This window comes from Salvia splendens, chromosome 1 (assembly GCF_004379255.2).
Source record: "Salvia splendens isolate huo1 chromosome 1, SspV2, whole genome shotgun sequence".
NCBI lineage: Eukaryota > Viridiplantae > Streptophyta > Magnoliopsida > Lamiales > Lamiaceae > Salvia > Salvia splendens.
In genome coordinates this window covers 40517641-40528977 of record NC_056032.1, presented here as the reverse complement: position 1 = coordinate 40528977, position 11337 = coordinate 40517641, and positions in this window count along the sequence as shown.

Here is an 11337-nt window from a genome sequence, read left to right as displayed (position 1 = left end):
AGTTATTTGCAATATTTCCATTTTTAGTAAAAAATTTCACCTACAGCCGTAATATTTGACTTTGCTATACACTCATTCCTTAATCTCCGTGCCGAAAATGAAACGTGCGAATAGTGCGGGACGGAGGGAGTATATAGGGATGGGTCATTGTTATATACTTCATCCCTCCGCTATTAGGAGTCTTATTTCTTGGCGGCACAGGTTTTAAGAAATGTTAAGAAAAATGGGTGGAAAAAAGTTAGTGGAATAAGGGTCCCACTTGTATATATTAGAGCATCCTCATCGCTGCTTGATGGGGCGGACGACGTCCGTGCCGACGGCGAGACACACTCGTGTCCGCCGCTGTGCTCGCACCGACGGCACGACGCTGCTCGATATATCGAGCACGTCCGCGTCGCTAAGCAGGGCAACGTGGCAGCGTGCGATTGGCCAAAGACAATGTTGTTGTAATTTCCTTTTTTTTAAATCGAAAATAATACCAAAAATTTAAAAAAAATCGGATTCCCAAAAAATATAGCCGTTTATTACTGTTTTTTTTAATTTTTAATTTTTTAAAAAAATTTTAATCCCAAAAACATCTATAAATACACACATTCATCTTCCATTTTTTCATACAACACATTCATCATCAATTTTTTCATACAGCTCATCTACATCTTCCTCTCTCACTCAAACCCTCTCTAAATTCAAAAATGGATCTCAACGATATCATTACGAAAGCGGAGTGCAAAGACCAAGAATACTATGAACAATATCGGGTTGCCTATGAAGCCTATGTCGCTGCCGCCACCTCCGCCCCTCCTCCTCAACCAACTAGATCAAAACGCCGCTACATTCCTCGTGACTGGGAGGGAGCCCATGAAAGGCTCTTTGCCGACTATTTTTTCGACCCGAAAGATTACTATCGGCGCCATTTTCGAATGTCAAAACGGTTGTTTATGCGTATTTTCAACACATTGTCCGTCCATGTTGAATACTTTCAATCACGTAGAGACGCAACCGGTCGACAAAGTCTCTCGGCGTTGCAAAAGTGTACTTGTGCCGTCCCACAACTTGCTACTGGAAAACGGCTGACCTCTTCGACGAGTATTTGCATGTGGGTGAGTCAACTAGAATCCTATGCCTCAAAAATTTTTGCGACGGCATTCGTTCTGCTTTCGGTGAGGAATTCCTTCGAGCTCTCACCACCGAAGATTGTCAACAGTTGCTTCATCTTCACGAAACAGTCCACGGTTATCCCGGTATGCTTGGCAGCATTGACTGCATGCATTGGAAGTAGAAGAATTGCCCGAATGCTTGGAGGGGGCAACACTTAAGCGGCCACAAAGGCGGCGGCCCAACGCTTATCCTTGAAGCAGTCGCCGACTACCGCCTATGAATTTGGCATGCATATTTCGGTGTTGCCGGATCCAACAACGACTTGAACGTGCTCTATTCTTCACCACTCTTCAATGATGTTTTGAATGGTGTAGCACCGGTGGTCGACTTCACCGTCAACGAAAATCCATACCACATGGGTTACTATCTCGCCGATGGTATCTACCCAAGGTGGTCGACTTTCGTGAAGACGCTCAGCAATCCGCAAGACTCGAGACGGATTCTTTATTCGCATCGTCAAGAGTCTGCTCGGAAAGACGTCGAAAGAGCTTTTGGGGTCCTTCAAGGCCGATTCAACATTGTGAAGACCCCGTCTCGGCTGTGGTACTCTAAGAATATTGCCAACATCATTTACACGTGTATTATCTTGCACAACATGATTATAGCTGACGAAGGACCGATGGCGGCTAACTTTTACGACGAGAATGAAGCCGGAAGCTCAACCGCAAGATCTCCCCCACACCGAGGTGTGCATACGACGGTGCGATAGAGGATCGAAACAAGACACAAAATGCGCGATACCAAAGCCCACATTGACCTACAAGAAGACCTAATCAAACAAATTTGAGCGAAATTCGGCCACGACTAGTGGGGTTTTTTTAATTTTATGAATTTAATTATGTAATTTTAAATTTTTAGGATTTAAATTATGTAATTTTTAATTTTTAGGATTTGAATTATGTAATTTTTAATTTTTTTAGTAATTTGTAATAGTATTCCGGGTATTTTTAATGCATTCTAATATTGTGGAAATGATTTTATTTAAATTGAATAATAGAATGGTGGGACCCTTGATCATGTCCTTGCGGAAGAGTATGGATGTGGGCTCTTTGGCAAGAGCATGGATGGGGATGCTCTTAATTTTAAATGAAATGTGAATGGAATGAGTTAGTGGAAGGTGAGACCCTATTACCATTTATGGTAAAGAGAATCGGGACTCTTATTCGCGGACGGACTAAAATGGCAAAACGGGACTCCTATTCTCGGACGGGGGAGTATCTAATTAGTATAAATTGGGTTTTCCAGTTAGCATCTTATGATATGGGCCCTCAATCAGAGATCTAGCCACAAGGATTTTCTTGACTATTTGTTCTAGTATGATTTTAATTTTTAATAATAACACCCACTATTTTATTTATTTATATCTTCAATATTTGCTCCCTGACCCAATTCTGCTAATCTTAGAAATCACTCGCCAAGATTTAGGGATTGGCCTCTGTTCATTCTTCAATCAATTGCTACAAATTTAACCCCTTCCCTTTATTATTGAGTTTTTTCAATATGAAAGTATATAGGAGTAATTATAGTGATTGAGATAGTGGTTGAAAATGAAGAATGGTGCCAAATAATAGATTGAACAGAATCGTTGGCCCCCAAAACCCCATTGATGTTGGCTACAGTTTGAATATTTGCCTATAATTATGGTTGGAGGGGGGCCTTAGTCAATCATGAATTTATATCCAATATCAATATGCCTTAAATATGCGACATGATGCAATTTCATTCACACAAAAGTGTATATTCAGTCAATTTTAAGTTAAAGTAATCCGCACAAAGAGAACATCTGATCGAGTATAAATTTGTACACATACCTCTATTAAAAGAATCTTCATTTGTTGTCCTATTTTATTCCTATATATATACACACCCAGTTTAATGGTAATAGCGTAATATGTAGTAGTATTAGTAGTATTTATTCTTTATGTATTTTACTGTTTCAAAAGTGTTTTCATTACAAAATTTATAAAATATTCGTATGTGTGTTTATTCTTTATGTATTTTACTGTTTCAAAAGTGTTATCATTACAAAATTTATAAAATATTCTTATGTGACTAAATCTATTGTGGTTGCATGGAAAGGATGGATAGGTATTAAATTTGTTTGTTTGTTTGTTGGTTGGTTGGTTGGCTATTCTTCCTCTCCTCGACCTTGAAAAGGGAAATCTTGTTTAGAGCATCCACAAAGTAAAAGAACACTTTAGTTACAAAACCAAGCAAAGTATGGAATTTGAAATTGCAATAAATATGGGAAATTCTCTGTCAAAGCTTTTTTATTACTATATGCGATAATATCTAACACATTTTTTTATAATAAAGTAAAAGTGTAAAACTATCCATCTTATTATCTTTATTCTGCTCATTCATATACTGAAATACATGTGAAATAACAATACGTTTACAATTGAAATTAGATAAAAATATCAACAGCAAAGATTAAAATTCGGTTTTGTTTCTCTCTCGTCTCAAAAGATTTGGTATCTGCAGTGGTTGAGACTTGAGATGATGATGAAAAGGACATGAAATAAGAATAATACGTCTCGACTTCTATGGGAATTGGGAGCTATAATGATATTCGCCGCCTTCAAAAAACATCCAAAATCCAAGGATAGGGCGACAGCCAGGAGAATAAATTTTAATTCTACTTCTTTATCCTTACCACAGTTATTTATAGAGAAAAAAATATTAAAGTATATTTAAATTTTGAAGAAAGACATTTTCATACGCCTTATCTTATTATATCTTGAATGATATTTATCTATATGAGTATACCGAAAATCAATACGAAGTATGCATATGATCAACCAACTTAATCTATTATCTATCTATCTATACATATATAAAATACGAATTTTGGGCTGATTTTGAATAATTCATAAATTTTGGATGCCATTGCAATTATTCTAAATATATATAATAATTATAAATAAAATTTAGAAATTCAATACGGCAGTTTTTATATATATAAATGCACTCCACTATGTAAAATATTAAATATCCCAATAATTATTTGTAACTGTCATGCAACATTCGCAACAATGGAGTGTGTCATTTGTCATGTACAAATTCAAATTTGGCGTTTAAATAGCAGTTAGTGTTTAATTAGCTGTTACAAACCCATAAACCTAAAAATAAAGCCAGTTATTATTTTTTTTCTTTCTTTCTTTATAATGCAACATAACGATGATATTAATAGCTGTTGACGTTATAAATTCATAAGGACTAATGATAAATACAAGAACCTCAAAATCGGTTGAGGCTCAACTCCGTCACTACCGGACATGCAAAATCGAGGTAGAGTCTCTGTTGATTATTGGGCTGGTTAATGGGTGGACTATTATTTGTGTTGGGCCTTGGTTTATTTCGGCCCAGGCAGTTTGGGGCTGTGTGTTGCCCTAGCCCACACCACTTGAAATATACTCTCCTCACTCCATCCGCCGTTTCATTATTCTCTCATTCTCACTGTGTGTTCTCTCTCTTCTCTCTCGGGTCTTTTGATTTCCCTTGAGTTCTTCTTCTCTGATGATTCTCTGAGTGTTACACGATGGTTTATCCCAGGTGTTTGAGTGTGTAATCGTGTGAGTGGGTTGCGATTAGCAACTGATTCGGTTGCTAGGGTTCTAGAGAAGGTTAGGGTTTTCTGGTGAGAGGTTTCTTGTGAGTGTAAGGTGTGAGAGAGGTCAGATCCGGTAGTGTGGAGTGGATTGGAGTAGTATTCGTGGTGTGTGAAGTATTTCACAGTTGGATTCAACGGTGCTCCCTTGGATTGTTGGTTTGGTGAATAGATCTATACTATTAGCGGGTGGCTGAGCCATAGCTTGTAGATCTATGTGATTCCTTTGTTATCTCTCTTATTACTGCATGTTTTGTGTAGATCCGAAAGGATCTTTCATTTTATACTAACAAGTTTCTTAGTGTGCAGGGTTCTTGGTGATTCTTGGAGCTTCCAGTTCAGGAAGGCTCTGGTTGTTACCTTAGCTACTTACTGTATTGTAAATTGTAATAGCTAGTGATCTCTAATTCAGTAGCTTGGTCGATGGTTTGACTGAGTCATCTTGTAAACAAGACCAAAGAGGTCTCGGTAAATAGTGAATCGGATAGTCTGATCCCTACAGTGGTATCAGAGCCACGGGGGGACTATTCCGGCACGCCGAGTCGCTAAAGGAGGTGGGCAAGTGGAACCCTCCCTCGAGTGGGGGTTTGCTCTGGTAAATTGGCTGAATCTTTTAGGATATTTCTGTTTTCTGTTTAGTGCCAACTATAGGTTTGGGATCTCGTTGCTGGTAGACAGTCTTGGCAAGACTTAGGTTTCCTTGGTGTGTTTTCTCTGTGTTTCTTGCTTCCGTGGTGTGTTCTTCCTTTGTTTCTTGCGCTCTCTGCTTGAAAATCTCTTATTGCTTGACCACCAAGCATATTGTGCTGCCTAAGTGACCCCCTGCGCCCTCCAGAAGTGAGTGATTGCGAACTGGGATAGCCTTAGCCGGCCCTGCTTGTGACAGTCAAGGATTTAAGGTTCTTTGTGTGAAAACGTGGTGAAATCTGTGAATCTGTGTATTCTGTTGCCTTGGTGATTGTCTGTGTGTTGGCTGACTGCTTGTTGTGTGTTTTGTTAGTTTTCTTGTCCTCTGTGTTGCTTGAAAACTTTTCTTGGTTTCAAAAATGGCTCAACCTGTCAGCTTGGTTCCTTTTAATGGCAAAAACGATTTTGTTATCTGGAAACATAAACTGAAGTGTGTTCTTATTCAACAAAAAATTTCCAAATGTGTTGATGGTACTGTGCCTACTGATACCCCACAAGATAAACTGGATGAAATGAATGAGTTGGCTAAGGCTACTATTATTCTTAATTTGTCTGACTATGTGATTAGGAAGGTTAATCACATTGAATCTGCTTCTGAAATGTGGAAACACCTTGTACTTTGTATACTGAAACTTCTATGTCTTCAAGGATGTATTTGCTTGAAAACCTTTTAAATTCAAGCTTGATTTGTCAAAAGATATTGATGACAATGTGGATAGATTTCAAAAGCTGGTTCAAGATATTAAAAGGTCAGGGGATAAAACAATTTATGAATATACCAGTATTGTCTTGATGAATGTCATACCTGACTCTTACAGTGATGTTAAAGCTGCTATTAAATATGGTAGAGATACTGTTCCTCTTGATTTGATTATTAGCTCTCTTAAATCTAAGAAACTTGAAATAAAGGAAAGAGCTACTGATAAATCTGCTGCTAACAAGGTGTTTAATGTTAGGGGTAGACTTAATTCTAGAGGGGGTTCTGAGTCAAATGGAAATTCTGGTTCCAGGTCCAATTCTAAGAAGAAGAACAGATCTAGGTCCAACAGTAGGGACCCTAGATTTGTGAGAAAATGCTATAACTGTGGGGAACCTGGGCACTTTAAGAAAGATTGCAATAAGCTTAAAAAGAATAAAGCTCCTAACAACAATGGAAACTTTCAGATTGAAAATGTTGCTAATATTGCAAAATTTGATGCTGAGAATGAATCTGTTTTTATGTTGCATGATATGGTATACATGAATACTTCCCATGTGTGTCAGTTTACTTCAAATGATTGGTTGTGTGACTCTGGCTGCACTTATCATGTTAGTCCCTTCAAGGAAGTGTTCTCTGAGATTAAGCATGTGGTTAATACATATGTGTCTATGGCTGATGACAAGAAGTGTGCAATTCTTGGCATAGGCAATGTGTGTTTGCAATTTGAAAATGGCTATGTGTTGAACCTGAAGGGTGTTAGATATGTGCCAGACTTATGCTACAATTTGTTGTCATGTACTGCCCTGGAAAATGATGGTATGGGTGGTAAGTGGGGGGAAATGAGCATGAAAATCTGTAAGGGTTCCATGTGTTTGTTTAAAGCTAAAAGAAAATGTGGTCTTTATGTCTGTACTGCTATGCCCCTGACTTGTGAAAAAGCTTATGTCAATGTTGTGAAATCTGATAAATTGATGTTATGGCATAATAGGCTAGGTCACATGAGTGAAAAGGGTTTACATATTCTGAAAAAACATGATATCCTAGCTGAATCTGATGTTCAAGGTGATTTGCCTTTCTGTGACACATGTGTGCTAGGCAAACAGCATATGGTTACCTTTCCTACTCCAGTGCCTGCAAATATTAGTACTAATATCTTGGAATACTTGCATATGGATGTTTGGGGCCCTGCTTCTGTGTCTACCCACTCTGGGTCAGTGTATTTTTTGTCTATCATTGATGACTTTTCAAGGAAAGTTTGGTGTTTTCTGATGAAACATAAGTATGATGTGTTTGGAAAATTTACTACTTGGAAAACTTTGATAGAAAATCAGACTGGTAAGAGGATTAAGGCAATAAGAAGGTTTAGAATTCTGCAATCATCAAATAGATGACTTGTGTGCTGGGCATGGTATTAAAAGACATAAAACTGTTCCTTATACGCCTCAGAAAAATGGAGTTGCTGAAAGAATGAATAGGACTTTGCTTGATAAAGTGAGATGCATGTTAGCTAAATCTGGTTTGTCCAAAAAGTTTTGGGGTGAAGCTTTAATGACTGTTACATATCTTGTGAATAGATCTTCTTCTGTACCTTTGCAAGGACAATGTCCTGAGTATGTTTTTACAGGGAAATCCCTTAACCTTTCTAATCTGAGAGTGTTTGGTTGCTCTGCTTTTGTTCATAATAGAACTGATAAGCTTGAACCTAGATCAAGAAAATGTGTGTTTTGGGGATACCCTGAGGGTGTGAAAGGATATAGAGTATGGCTTAGATATGAGCCTAGGTTCAAAGTCATTATTAGTAGGGATGTTGTGTTTAATGAAACTGAGTTCCCCTGCTTGAATGTGGCTGTAACCCCTGCTCCTCAGAATGTGGACAATGACCCTCTAATTGAGGTGGAGTCCACAGATAAACCCACTGATGTGGAGCATCCAGTGGATGTTCCAAGTGAGGTGGAGCAGCCATTCTGGAACTCTACTCCTATCTATATTCCTAATGAAACACCTAATGAGGGGGGCCTACAAGATAATGCTGTGAATGTGCCCTTATGTGATAATGTGGACAATGATGCTAACTTGCCTGGTAGTCCTGTCTGTAATCCTCCTGTTATGCCTGTCCAGAATGTGTTAAATTCTCCTTCAGGTGTTCAAAATGCTATTGATGCTCCAAACCTGAATGATTATATCTTATCTAGAGACAGACCTAGAATACATATCCAGAAGCCTGCTAGATATGATGGCTATGTGGGCTTGGTTGCTTTGATAAACTTGGCTTTTAATGTTCATGAAGCTGATGGGGATGAGCCTCAATCTTATAAACAGACTACTAAGTCTAAATTCTGGCATGAATGACATAAGGCTATGATAGAGGAAATGAATTCTCTAAAAATTAATCTTACTTGGATTCTTGTACCTCTGCCTCTTGGAGCTTCTGTTGTAGATTGCAGGTGGCTATATAAGCTAAAAAGTGAGGTGGAGGGTTTAAGGTACAAGGCCAGATTAGTAGCCAAAGGTTTCACTCAACAAGAGGGGGTAGATTATACTGAAATCTTTGCTTCTGTGGTTAAATTTACAACTGTGAGGTTGATGCTTGCTCTGTGTGCTCATTTTGACTGGGAACTGAAACAAATGGATGTTAAAACTGCTTTCTTGCATGGTGATTTGGATAAACCAATTTACATGAAACAGCCTGAAGGCTTTGTTGATCCAAAGTTTCCTAATCATGTGTTTTTGCTTAAAAAGGCTCTGTATGGTTTGAAACAATCTCCTAGGCAGTGGAATATCAAATTCAATACCAAATGCATAAAAAGATATGTGACCTAATTAAAAAATGATTAAGAAGATTAATAAGCCAAATACGTAAGAAAACAGAAAGATTAATAACTAAAATTACATATTTTTTAAATTATACAATTTTTATTTAAAAATAATAAATTTTATGTATAGTCATATTATCTTACTGTATTATTGAATTTAATTTAATTAAAGTTATTGACAAATTGCTATGGGGTTAGTATGTAATTTAGATAAAATATGTATATAGTATAATTGAAAAGTATAAAAAGTAAGTGGGTAGAGAATATCTATTTGGTTTGAGTTTAGTGTAAATGGTTGGAGTAAAACCACTATTTAGTGTGACATTTACACTAAAATGAGTTGGAGATGGTCTTATTCACAAATTTGACATTTTAAATATTATAAATTTTGAGATTAATTGTTTCATATGTATGGTATTTTATTATTGAACGATATATGTGCTCCTTTTAATAAATCCAATAATAATCTAATTAACATATATGCTTTTATTATATTTGATTTTATGTTTTTTAGTTGTCTAATAAAGTGTTATTAAATATTTAATTTTTATTATATTTATAGTTCGTACTATATCGTTCTCATATTTGTTGATTAATTAACAATATGATATTAACTCAAAAATAAAATAAAATAGATCGTATAACGCACGGGTGTGATACTAGTTGCCCCATAATGTGATAGTTTCTTCGCTAATCAAATATCTAATTAATATTTTATTAAAAATTGTGTCATTTTTTATGCTGCACATTTTTTTATGGATAATGATGAGTTTAAATTTAAAGGTCACAGACTTGAAACCTTTGACCTCGAACATTAACCTCTCTATCGATTAACCTATTGCACATTCTTAATAGATGGATGGATGGAGTTTTATTATTGCGTGATTTGTTTTTCTTCGCTTAAAGTCACTGCAGGGATATTCGCCAGCAAATAAATCTTGTGAATTTCCACATTGTTACTTTCGAATAATACTACATCGGTGCAACTACCTCAAGCGAAGAAGACACACATAAAATAGTCATATTTTTTTTAATGTGGGTTATTTTCCAGAAGTGACCATGATTATTTGAAGATTTTATAAGTAAGATAAAAGGTTGTATATGACCTAGATTGAATCTTAGAGCTTTAATTGATTTGAAGTGTATATCGTAAGGGTATGTAACATTTTCATTGTCAATCCAGAATAACTCTAATTGCAACAAAATGATGAGCAAAACAATACTACAAAAATTCATCAAAATATCAATGAAGTCCCAAAACTTAAAAAAGGTCAAGACAGCAAGTCATCCACAACTTGCTAAACAAAAAACAAAGTGGCACAAACTAACTGAGACCAAAGTGTAATCAGCCAAAATGAAACCTAACTCCAAATTAGTAGAGAAGGCACAAAATAAACATCAATAAACATATACTCCCTCCGTCCGCCATTAGGAGTCCCGGTCACTTTTGCGCACTCGTTTTATAAAAATGATACTCTTTCCGTCCCACAAGAATATACACTCTTTCCTTTTTAGTCCGTCCCACAAGAATATGCACTTTCCAATTTTGGAAACTCTTTTATCTCTAATGAGACGAGACCCATTTCCCACTAACAATACTTTAATTAATTTTTCTCTCCACCTTTCTCTTACTTTACCAATTTTGCATTAAAGTTGAGAAATGGTAAAGTAAGAGGGAGATTAATGTTAAGAAAATTCTTCTCAACATTATTCTCTCTCTTACTTTACCATTTCTCCAGTTTAACCATTTATTATCATTTTTATAAAATGAGTGCGCAAAAGTAACCGGGACTCTTAATGGCGGATGGAGGGAGTAAAGTAGTACTATAAATTTCTTAAAATAGAGGGATTGGTTTCATGATTTCCTCTTGATCAGCTTGTCACTTTGACTAAATTTTCACGCATTTATGTCGGCATATCCGCATATAGTTAAAATTTTGAGCATCTATCTTTTAACCCATGCTCTCAACTTTTAGAAATTGTGTTTCTTCTCAGTATTCCAATTCAAATTTCTTTTATAAAATAACCTTTTTGTAAGCCATGAATGATGCCTTCAGATCATCTTCATTCGTGCTTTTGCCAACGATCACGGATGTGGGCCCGGACCCACTTTTACTCCCTACTATTAAGAAAGAGCACAACACCCACATCCGTGCTCTTCCGCAAGGACAAGCTCAATGGTCCCACCATTCTACTATTCAATTTAAATAAAAACATTTGCACAAAATTAAAATGCACTAAAAATATCAGGAATACTATTACAAAAAAATTAAAAATTACATAATTAAAATCCTAAAAATTAAAAAGTACATAATTAAAATCCTAAAAATTAAAAATTACATAATTAAATTCATAAAATTTTAAAAAAT